Source organism: Ixodes scapularis, unplaced genomic scaffold, assembly GCF_016920785.2.
Source record: "Ixodes scapularis isolate PalLabHiFi unplaced genomic scaffold, ASM1692078v2 PGA_scaffold7__128_contigs__length_106722199, whole genome shotgun sequence".
NCBI lineage: Eukaryota > Metazoa > Arthropoda > Arachnida > Ixodida > Ixodidae > Ixodes > Ixodes scapularis.
In genome coordinates this window covers 2708466-2720312 of record NW_024609882.1, presented here as the reverse complement: position 1 = coordinate 2720312, position 11847 = coordinate 2708466, and the positions used below count along the sequence as shown (strand labels likewise).

General features: G+C 47.2%; 1 protein-coding gene across 10 annotated transcripts in view; it reads left to right on the top strand.

Annotated features, from left to right (window-relative positions):
• Window positions 1–465: 465 nt before the first annotated feature.
• The window catches only part of LOC8028923 (nuclear receptor coactivator 1), a 369377-nt gene continuing 357995 nt past the window's right edge, over window positions 466–11847 (top strand). For 7 of the 10 annotated variants that reach the window (XM_042286439.1, XM_042286437.1, XM_042286438.1 and 4 more), the window contains exon 1: window positions 566–949. The gene's annotated coding sequence lies outside the window, so the exon portion shown is untranslated. Of the gene's footprint in view, window positions 950–11847 lie in introns of all 10 variants that reach the window. The other 3 variants (XM_042286436.1, XM_042286430.1, XM_042286431.1) reach the window with 3 other exon arrangements.

The following is an 11847-nucleotide window of genomic DNA, read 5'->3' as shown; positions in this document are numbered from 1 at the left end:
TGCTTTCCAAGTCAGTCTGCCGCCAAACGTCCGCGAGTGAAAAAGGCGCTCGACTTTATCAGTCCGCGCCTCCGCGGAGGAGGCGCGGATCGCAGGAATCGGTGACGTGCCGGTCACGTGGTACACGGTCCGCGGACGAAAATCGCGATTTGGTCCGTCGTGTGAATCGGCTATAAAGAGATGGGTTAGCGCCCCAAGTGCGCCGTTAAAGAGATGGGTTAGCGCCCCAAGTGCGCCGTTAAAGAGATGAGTTAGCGCCCCAAGTGCGCCGTTGAAGAGATGGGTTAGCGCCCCAAGTGCGCACTACCCAATTTCACCACACCGCGGCGATTAATAACAATCTATCAAAAAAAAAGGAGGTGATTGCTGGTTTGCGCAGACACAGTATCCCGCCATGTATTACATCCTCGCCGCCGCCCCCTCGCCTTCAGCCGATAGGTCGCTCGGAGCGCCGCGGCCCGCGGCGTAGTTGCTCTCGCCTCCGAGGGGCGGCGCTGACTACATCCAGCTTGCGCGACCTCCGCCACCTGTTCGGCGGCGAGTCTTCATACCTGGTTTTGTGCTCCATCCGAAACGAGCGAGCCGCGACCCTCCGCGCGCACCGACGACTACTACGACGACAAAAAGAAACTCTTCGCTTCCCGACGACTCCTCCAAAAGTGCGTGTTGTTCTTGTTGTTTTTCTGGGCTCCCGCGACAACGTGTTTGTGCTCGTCAAGAACGCCTGGTTTTCGTGCGTGCGTGTGTGTGCGTGCGTTCTTGTGTGTGTTCCGGCACGACTAGGAGAAGGTGCTGTGTACGATCTGAAGATCCAGTCCGACCGGACAAGCCGTCGGTTACCTCCCCAACTACTTCCTTGGATTATACGTTGTCTTCGTTCACATCTGCCGCTGGAACCCGGAGCGCTGGGAAGAGAACTCCGCGCCCGTAGTGGAGTCTCGCCAACACGGTGAGTGGAACCGCTGTTCCCAAAGTTGTTTACTCCAACGTCCGGTGCTCTTTTTTTTTCCGCTCTGGCTTTTCCGCTTGCACTGAGGTCATTCCGGAGCGGGTTTCCATCGAGGACATTCTTTCCCGATGTACGACGTTTTGCGATATCGCATCGATATCTACACTGCGCAACACTGTTAACGCAAACACGACTTCGGCGCCTTTTTTTTTTTTTCGTTTTATTTTGAAAGGTAATTGGCTGGCATCAAAATTTACCACGCAAGAGTGAAATGGAGGCTGCTCCCATCTCTTTTCACTTTAGCAGAGCGAACGTTGGAGAGGAGGTCGCCTCGGTCTCCAGCGTCCGCTCTGCTAAAATGAAAAGAGAGAACTTTCACGAGTATAATAATTCTGACAACATTCCTTCAATACTTAAAAAAGAAAGGCGGGGTGGCTTGTTTGCTTTAACAGTGTCGCCGAGTGTACCTTTCTAGGATATGTTTTTATTCACGCCGCCTTTCAGTCACCATTACTCTCGAGCTGCAGGAACGTTTCAACAGAAAGAAGTCTATATGTGGCACAATAATATAGATGAATTATTAAACGGTGTGACGATGAATTGCGTAATCGAGGAGCAGAATAGGTGCGGCTTTTTTTACTTCCAGTTCGGTAACGCAAAACCCTAATTGACATTTTTTTTTTTTTTTTTAGAGATTAGTTTGAAGTGCGGATTAGTTTGGCAGGTGGTCGCTGCACTTTAGCGACCCGACGAACAAACCCGGGGAGATGTAGGTGGAGGGTATTTCGTGACTTCAATCAAGCGTTCCAGTTTTAATTTAGAGCGCGCGCCGTCGCTTCCAGCTAATCTACGCTCAACCGAACTAATTACTCGCGTTGACAGCGAAAACATATCGTCTTGCAATGCTCTCATGCGGGCTTGATTTATTCTTCCCCCCCCCCCCCCCTTCCCCCCTCTGTGGTTGTGTATTTGTTTGTTTTTATTTACTCCGGTCTTCTTTTCTTACTAGGGTTTTACCACAGGTTCATGCAGTATTACGACAAAAAAAATGCCAAAGACAACTGATGAGTTTGCTCGTGTCATCTCTTTGTTTCTTTTCTTCTGGTGTAGAGTAACAGGACTTTCATCATTTGTTCTCGGCCGACTTTTGGCAGTGAAAACTTTAATCACGGAGAGGTCGGCGGTAAACACAATTTTTCCAGAAAATATTCTCATTTGTGGTTGTCACTTTTGTCCCCTTTTTTTAATCACCTTCACCCTGCGCTCCAGATGTGCCGAAGAACAAACAGTAAATGACGTGATCAAAATAAGAAGGCCGCTGCTGTACAAAGCTGTCAGTGCGTCGATGCCTCTTAGATGCGTTTCGCTCTCCTTGAAGTGTCTGACATAGCTTCTTTATGGCAAAGAATAATTGGAACGACTGCACGACAGGCTCCTGGTGCTCAAGAACAAGCGTATCAATACGTTGCGACATCTGTCGAGGACATTACCCACTAAAATGTCAGTAGAATTATCAGTCACCAGTCAAATCAGTTGTAAGGAGCAGATGTGGGAAGAATTAGTAGGCGGTTTATACAGTAAACGTCTTCTTTAAAGCGACGTATTGAAATGTTAGAGCTTTAGACAATAATCGCGTTCTGGTCGCCTCCCGTTGAAGCGGCAGGTTGAAACACTGTGATGTAACTTTGTGATGGAAGCGTACGCCCTTGATCCATATGAAAGAGAAAATGCCAATCCAGGTCGTGCCATCACCGCGCAAGGGTCGAAGGTCACTGCCCATCAGAGCGAGAATAGTGGGACGCAAAACAAACCAAATTCGTCTCTTTTTATTTTCGCGTACGCAAAACGGCGATTCGATCTACAAATGCAGTGATGGTGGCCTTATGTGCCCGTCTGCGACATCATATAAAGAAATAACATTTGATGGTCGTCGCTAGCGTATCGTTAAGTGAAATGTGAAAAAGCGACGATGTCGTGATCGCGCTAACTGCGTCGTACAGTACAGCCGTTTCTTGCCCAACCTTCGTCGTTCTCTTTTCTTTTTTTTTTCTTTTTTTACGGACGGCGTAATGTGGTATATGTACTTTCTTTATTTCACATAGCCCGCAAAATACACGAGGACGAATGGCGTCGGCCACCCAAGAGAAACGGGCCACATTATTGAAAGTTTCCGAAAATAACTTGAGAACATTTTTTAATCTGAAAACGGCGGGCTGTGAAACTTTGCCAGCTGGTCCGGACCGCCGGAGCTACATTTGAGGTGGAGACTGAGCGTAGTTTGTTTTTCCGCAAAAAAACAACAACAACACTGTCAAGTCTGTTTTTGTTTTTTTTCAGAGATACGAGCGTCTTGGGAATACTCGCGGTCTCGTTCAACGGCTTGTCGTGTCGCGTGTCGCGCTTAGGAGGAAAATTGTCGTCCGAGCAAGCTTCTGCCCCGCCCGACCGCTTGCCAGACGAGGAAACACGTCGGTTCACGAACGTTGTCCGAGGAACCGAGCTCTTTCCGTCGGAGCGCCCGTCCCACAAGAGGAAACGGGCGGACATTGCTACTCTAGGCACCTTTCGAAAGCCACGGGCCGATTATTGGAAGGCCGAAACCCCTGGACAGTGGCCGAGCAACTGGCATCATGAATCGTGCAAGTCATTCCATATAAGACAGCCCACGTCGGAGCACAGCCAGAGCTACGCGCTGGCGAGCCAATCAAACAGCGTCGAAAGTGCAACGTCACTGCGCTCATCACCTTTTCCTCTGGGTGTTTTGTTGCCTTCCAATCCAACCAAGCACATAAAGTGTACGCCGACGTTGCGGTTCCGCCAAAAAGGGGGCATTTTTTCGAAAGGAGTCTTTACCCAAAGGCACTAGCAATGAGGTCTACCCACTATTTTCTCAATCAAAGCCAATCAGAGCTCGGTTCTCTGACGTCACGACAACCCCCGCAGAAGACACAGACAAACTTGCGCTCCGTACATTCCGTTTCCGACCAAGCAGCGCTAAAAGTGCGTCGTCACGGCGGTCGTTGTCTTTGTGGGTTTGCTGCCACGGGCCTAAACCAATCACGCACAAAAAGAAAGAAAAACAACAACAAAGGCGCGGGGTTGAGGCACGCATTCGCAGCGGTGATTAGTTTAGTAAGCGGTGGCAAACGCCCAAATGAACTTTTGGGCTGCTTCATGGAGTTTATCAGATCGTGGCGTGGACTCTAGCGCGAATATATCGTATACCTCGTGGTTTTGGCCGCTCCAAGTTATTGATATCAATCCTCGTGATTACGTCGATATTATAATTCTCTTCTCTTTTTTTTTTTTTGTTGTTGTTCGTGTGTGTGTCGTTTGTCGGCGCCTTGTTTGCTGGCCGGTGGAATATTTTGTCGTCGCCTCCTGTTCCGCCCCGTCCTTATCTCGCACAAACATCGCCTTCGCGGGAATGAGCGCCAGCGAGTGATGCGCCACGAAACATTTCGAACTTCGGCGAATTGAACCTTTATCTCCGTTCACGGGAAACGTTTTTATATTAGTTTTACTTCGAGTCTTGTTATGTAACCCGGAAACAACCCGCTCACTTTAGAGTGAGAGAAAAAAAGAAAGGAAAAAGGTGAGTCGTATAGGCGTCTTAATATCGTCATGAGAGTCTAAGAAAAAAAAGGTAATTGCGGGGAAAAAAACAAAAATAACTTAAGGAAACGATTTGGCCTACCGGACTGAACCGCTGTTTTAATATGCTTCATTGCGGATGCGGTCAGTTAATTGGGTCTATATTTAGACTCGCTCATGCAAATCATCTTAATGTCCGACAAACAAAAATGGAAGCGTATGGGGCATCTTGCTGTAGCATACCCCGTGGTCAGTTTGAGCTGCAACTCTTTGAGCTGCAACTCTTAATCCGGCTTATTCTGCGTCTTCAACCCCGCCATTTCCTATAATCTCTCGAGTTGTCATAGAGTCGACAGAATAAAACCTAAGCTCCTTCACGCTCCATCTTACGATTTAAACCAAAGTTAATGTTTTTTTTGTTGTTTTTTTTTAACCGACAGGAACCGCAAGTAAAAGAAAGGATTGTTGCAGTTTATAAACCCTTTCTTCATGGGCGCCGCCACCTTGAATTGCTGTCACATCCAGTATGGGCGAAAACATTGTTTTGCCGTCGCCACGCCAGTAGAAGACAATTAGGACATGAGCGTAACCGTCACAGATTATCGTTTTGCCTCCCCTTTATTTTTTTACTAGTTACAGGTTGAAACCTCTTAGTATTTTTTCTTTGCACATACCGGATACGCCTATTAGGTGGCTGAAAACGAGAGTACACCGAAAAGGTCTATATTGTCCGCGGTTGCACCTCGGTCTCTCTTCCTGCTCGTTGCGAGGTGGACGCTGTTCGTTGCCTCCCGTAACAAACGAACGCGTAACGGCCCAGAATGGTAACAGCGGTTCGCCAGTCGGCGCCGCGACTTAAAAGTGGGTTCCTTCCACTTGCACTGGCGCCAGCGATCTACAGTCGAGTGCTATCTCTTCCAGCGCGAGGTCCTTGCGCGGGCGTTATCTGATAAGCGACGCGAAGCGCTATTAAGGCTCAAGTGCGACCGTGGGCCGGACAGAACTGCCGACAGTGGAGCCGGCCGTGTGCCGGATTCGGCCGGGCTATCTTCCGAGTCGCGGTGTCGTATTTTGTTGCCTTCTCGGCGTGTCGAAGAGTTCGTCGAGGAAGGAGTATTTGCGCCGCGTCACGAGACAACAAAAACAAAAATAAATGCAGTTGAAGAACGTGTGCGGTAATTGCTGCTCATATTCCGGTATTTTCTAACTAATGTGCGATCCAAGTACAGTCTCCATCAATAAGAAAGACCCATTCGGCAATGCAGCTTAGGGTGGCTGCGCGGGGTTCGCTTAAAGAGATGCTGAACCGAAATTTTTGGTGGAAATTCTTGGTCGCAATGGCATACATAGCATGTCCTTTACTTCTAAATGACGTTGTTTTGAGCGAGAAGGCGTATGAAATTGAATAAACACGGAAAATACAATTTTACGCGACCCCTGGTGAGCGTCGTGGAAAGCTCGCTTCGTGACGTGCGCATTCTCATTCGCCTCAAAGGACAGACGGAGCCAAGCCAAGCCAGGCGCTAAGCCGGGTGGCGTTTGTTATTGTTAGTACGGTAACCACGCGGGCTCTGCCCGCTTGGTACTAGTACCAGCCGCTTTGAGAACAGCCGCCGAGCGAAGAATCAAGGCGAGCACCAACGAACGAGGAGAATGCGCGGAGGCACCAGGGGCGCTGGGGGCGGCGAGAATGCGCACGTCAGTTCTGCTACGCCTGCTCTCAGAAGGACTCGCTCGCGTCGGCGGCTTCCGGCCGAGGATTCGCTCTTAATTCAAAGAAATACAATAATTCGGGCCCCATCCGTCGGATTGCATATCGTTTTTAGGTACAGTACCATCCCGTGAAGCCCGCTCGGGCAATAATTATGAGATTTCAAATATCGGTTCAGCATCCCTTTAAGCCACAGTCCGACTAGTCGTACATCATACAGATTCGAAGCATGTTAGGGAATAGCGCACGTTAAAGCTTTGCGTACGCAAAGAATACCGTCGTCGCCACTGCGCATGCGCCAAACGCTAACCAGGTTTTGTGCTTTGCATGCACTATATTAGCGTACGCTATTTCTCGGAAATTGCGTGCGTACGCAAAGAGTCTTGTCGCTCCTCCAAGGAGGATTGGAGACGAGAAGTTGCCTAAAGACAAGACCAGCACAGTTGAAAAACGGCGGCCCCAGAACCATGTCTGCGGCCGCTTTGGCGCCGTCGTGAGCGCGATGTCGGCGGCATCTTCCCGGCTGCGATTTTCCCTACGGGACGACATAGCACTCGGTTTGGCAACGATCACCGGCAACTTGATGCTTGCGACGCGCGAACATTTCTCGGCGAAGGTACGGTGTGCGTACACGAGACCTCCCCTGCCGAGGCGACGCAGGCGGACACGACCGGTCGACCGCTCCCGTCGCATTCTCATGTTTAAACAAATTTAGAATGTTACTCTGGACCAACAAACTTGTTTTTTTTTCTCAAGTTACAGCATCTCGTGTGTGAAATATAAATTGTGACTGTATCTTGGTGGGCGTTGCAAGCGCGAGATGCTTGGGCTTTTGCGTCGCGGCGGAGAAACGCTATTCTAAAACTCTCTTCCGACGCGTGCGCTAACGCAAACGCTAAATTTAGCGCTAGCGTGCACTAAAATTACGTACGTTATTCGAAAACTCCCTATTGTGGGAGGCCGTACGTGTTTCTCAAACTCGGTCTGGGGTAAGCCATTACGGGTGTGAATTCTGTTCTCACCGACGATGTGAAAACGGCAGGGATAAGCTTCCGTTGTCCCGGCTCCCATCTCGAGCTTGCTGCCTTCGACAGCGCTTCGGCGTTTCTTGCGCCTTGGGCGTGCGCGCGCACAGCCAAGAAGCACGACGGAAGGCGTGGTGCGCGTGTTGGAGGCCAAGTGTTCGAAAGAGACGCATTGCCGTTTTTGTTTTGGCGATGACTATAGCAGTTCTTTGTGTACACCCTCGCAAAACAGTTAGTAATAACTCAGTTTTGAATAAGAACCTTCGTGGACTCGGGGGAGTTTCAGAACCCGAGCTCTTGCAGTTTCTGCACGACGCTGGACTGCTCTCCTCCCTTTAAGACCCCCCCCCCCCCTCCCCCAATTTCGCCATGTGGTACATCGTACGAATAATAAAAAAAAAGCTGTTCTGTACTTGCGTGATGCATACAAACTAGTTATGGTATAGACCTAGTGTTTAACTGCTTAGGAAATGAGCTCAGGAATTCGGACGAGACAGGTTATAATTGTCGCAGTCTGCTCTTTGCGAGGCTGTACATAATTCAAGTACGCGTTATACGCGAATCTTGCTTCTATTACTTTAGTGTTGACATAGGTTAAAGGTTTTTGTTAAAACAATAAAAAGAAAAAGACGAGAAGCAGGAGCCGCTGCATAAAGAATAGAAAGAAGTTTCATTTCCTTTTTTTTAGGAACGTGCACGCGAGACTTTTATGAATAAGTTTATCACGAGTTTAATCATTCACGCATTTTTCAAGCGCAGTATAACGTAGCACGCCTAGGAAGGCAAACATTGTTTGTAGCAAAGTTTTCTTCCAGTTTTGCTAGGTTTCTTTTTTTTTTTTTAACACATGCACACCGTGTTAAGCTTAGATGAACTTAAAACTGGGCTAGCACGGGAGCGTGTTAGTTATTGCAATGGCACAAATCAAGAATATACAAACAGGCACACGTGTCAACTATTTTGCTGCATATCTTCTCTTTGTGTAGCTTTAAATTAAATGTCACAATGAAAAATGGTATTTTTCGTAAACACTACGACGTAGTCTATATTTAGCTGACTATAACACACCTGATATGAGGACGATCCTAGCTGCTGTCTGCTTCCAGCGTGCGCAGTAATGTTGTGTTACCCGCGGGTTGGTAGTGGTAAAATAAACGCTGAAGTGAATAGCCAGGTTTTTTGGCCTTCTATTTTAGCTCTAGCCATTACAAGTCCGATAAATATCCTAAACTCCGAGGTATGTTGTAAGTACAAGAGTGCTTACCCTGATCTTTGCAGTCGTAGTGCGGGTAAAACTTGGTTTATGCTCATTGCTGTATTAATAACGCTTAAGATGAATGACAACTCTATGAGGTGAGGGGGTGCAGAATAAGTCGTTTGACTAAACTTACGATCCATTCAATCTTTTCTAGTGACGTTTCAAAGGCTCGCCCATGTGTCAGTAAGGAGTTAAAACATATTATTTATCTATGTCTCAGGTTACTTTGCTCTAGCTGTGAAGTTTACAGTCTTTGTGGCGTTTTTCTTTCAGGTTTATATTCATTACTTTTTCAATTAGGACGTATCTTCGACCTTTTCGGACTCGCGACCGTGCGGAAGCTATTCCAATGCCAGTAAAGCAGCCATACATTCCTGGGTAATTTCAGAAACATTGAAATACGCTCGCCAGAAGCGTCGGACTCTCACGTAGTGCCCATGATCCCAAGGGACGTTGCCATCACTTAAGCTCGTGCAACTGCCTTACGTACACTATCACCTAGTATACGTGTTTCACGCTTACGTAACGCATCTAAATAGAGCAGCGGGCAGCGGCAAACACCACAAGTAGCAAAAAAGAAATAATAATTCTTGGACACGGGAAGATGGGGCACTTCTACATTTGAGAAAAAACGCTTTAATTGCGTTCATTTGGCCTTTAGAATAACACATATCAAAATTATATTTCAATGCGACGCGGCGGAGAGCCACAAGAGCAATTTCAAAATAGGGCTGAAGCCCCGCCCCCCTAGCCTTGAGCAGCCAAAAGATCCGTCGATGACGTCACGGACGGCGACTGTCTTTCGCGTTTTTCTCGCGTTTAACAATACTTACGCAGCAAATGGTTTGGGAATTCGGGTTCAAGGGGTAAAAATACACTAGAATTCACTTCTAACTCATTTTTTCCAAGAAGCTCCGTAGCTTCCCTTTAAGCATTTCTTATGAGTTGTGAATGCGAAAGCATAAATGTCGTTCTTCTGCTCCCTTAGCTTGTCTGCGATGTACTCGTGTGGACGGCCACGTTTTACTACTCTTAAAGCTGCGGCCGCCTACGACGTAGATGCCTCAGGCGCCGCCATGTTGCTCGGCGCGGAGAGGAGCGGAAGCGGCGGCCAATGGCTATCTAGGAGCCGTTTCACTCAGCCAATGGGAGAATGGCCATTTTTTTTTTTTTTTTGCGGTTGCAGACGCCGCCGGTTCCGCTCTATGAAATAGTTAATGATTTCGCATTAAAAAATGAAACAATATTATATTAACTTTTTTTTTTTTTATTACGTTAGAGCAAAACATATTTTTGGATTTAAACAAAAATAAGCAGCGTGACCGGTGAAGAAATAAGTTTGGTTGTGAATCGGCCGCAGACTTAACAGTTTGAACCGAAAAAGAAAACGACAGTAAATTGTCGGTGTCAAAAATACAAATTACGTTAAAACCGAAAAACAACTCCGATAAACATTTGCCTGGTTGGTGTAAAAAGTACAATATCGACGAAAACTGAAAACCACAAATTTGCCGAACTTTTGGTTCAGGCTACAGCTGGTGACAGGCTAAGAATTGTAAGGAAGCTCATCGCAACCCTTTCCACTTTAGCAGAGCAAATGCTGGAGACGAGTCGACCTCCTCTCTAACGCCCGCTCAGCTGGAGTGAAAGGGGTGGGAGGAGCTTCTCCTGAACTGTTAAGATGTCACTAACTGTTGGTGTTTTTTTTTTTTTTTTTTGTCATGGGCTTTTTAGATTTGAACTCTTATTTTTTCATTATTTGTCTCTCGATAAGTATTCTTTTTAGCATCCTTCCGAAGCAGATCAGCAAAATACAACGATATTTAAAAATAAATGAACGCCAAAAAACATCCACCGATTGTTTTTTTTTCTTTTGTTTTTTAATAAATAATTACCGGAAAATCTACGGCCTAGTTCATACCGTTCAGACCGTTTTTCTCTCGTGTCGCCCACGATCGGTTTCGACAAGACTTTGAAAAGACCCAACAAACGGCGGATAAAATTCTCCAAACGCCGAGCGAAAGAGATAACGCACTCGAACACCGCTCCGCGGGCTCTCTTCTTCCCTAGCGGTCGCTCTGAGGAAAACCCGATTGACCTTTAAGAATGTTCTCCCCGGTGGCTTCAATGCCACGGCCGGCTGACATCCGGCGCGATACACTTTCCTGGCCCTGCTGTCGATTCGCCACAAAGCCCTTTGTGCTTCGAGAGCCGCCGCGAACCAGAAAGGGACTCTCGTCACTTTGTGGCCGGCATTGTTTGCGCATCGCCGTCTCCGTGTTTCTCGCTCGAGAAAGCGGTACCCCCGACCTCGTACGCTCGATGTATTTCTTGTTGTTCTTTTTTTTTTTACCCCCGATGTTAACGCTACGTTTGTTCTTTAATGCAACGCGAGAGATTGGACCTGTCAGCTGCCGGGCGAACTTGAAAAGGTAAAAAATAAAAAGCTTGTCTCCGACGGAAACAACGTTACTTCACTCCTTGATGCTCTACACTACGTCAAAACTTTGTTTGCGTCTCCCTTTCTTTTCCGATTGTTTTTTTTTTTTTTTTTTTATGTCTTTCCTTTCTTTTGAGACTTGTGGCAGATGGAAGAGACAGAGTCCTGTTTCTGGGGGACCTTCAGAATTTATTGGTTCTGTTCTAGGTGTCTAGGATCTATACGGTATATCACTACTCACCCTTCAAACGCGTTCGAACGGAAACGCCTCTCGGGACGCCGGCGTTCGAAAGCGCTTGAACAGTGAGCAGATGACAAAGGCAGCTATCTAGCTTTGCGTCACTCATGTCGGCTTGTACGAATGACTTTTAGTCACGAGGACGGCCATGTTAGACTCGTTATTCGCCATTTATTATTTTTAGTTTAACTTTTGTAATAAATAGTTCCCAGTACCGTAACTGTTTCCTATATCCGCTGCGTGCGAGAAATCTTTATTTCGTTGTGTCGAATCTACTCTTCGGGCACCCTCGATTCTTATTGCTTCCGGTCGTCATTGCAAATGATTCGAGGAGGGGGGGTCATCGGACCTGGCTGATAGTTTCCTGGAACGTAGTGGTTGCAATGTTTTGTTCTTTTTTCCTCGATCCACGATGCGCTCGCTTTTGATGACTGTAAGCCCGCGACTTGAAACAACAAAGGTCCGATTATTGTAGCGCTGCGTACTTTGTGACTCATCCCGTTTGCGTTTGTAATTAGTAGGTGTACAACATATTCCTTTCAATGACAGCCTGTTTTTGTTTTCTTTTTTTAATGCATGAAATGCTTTTAAACGCTAGCCCCAATCCCAAAATTGTGTCCTTCCGTTCGTCC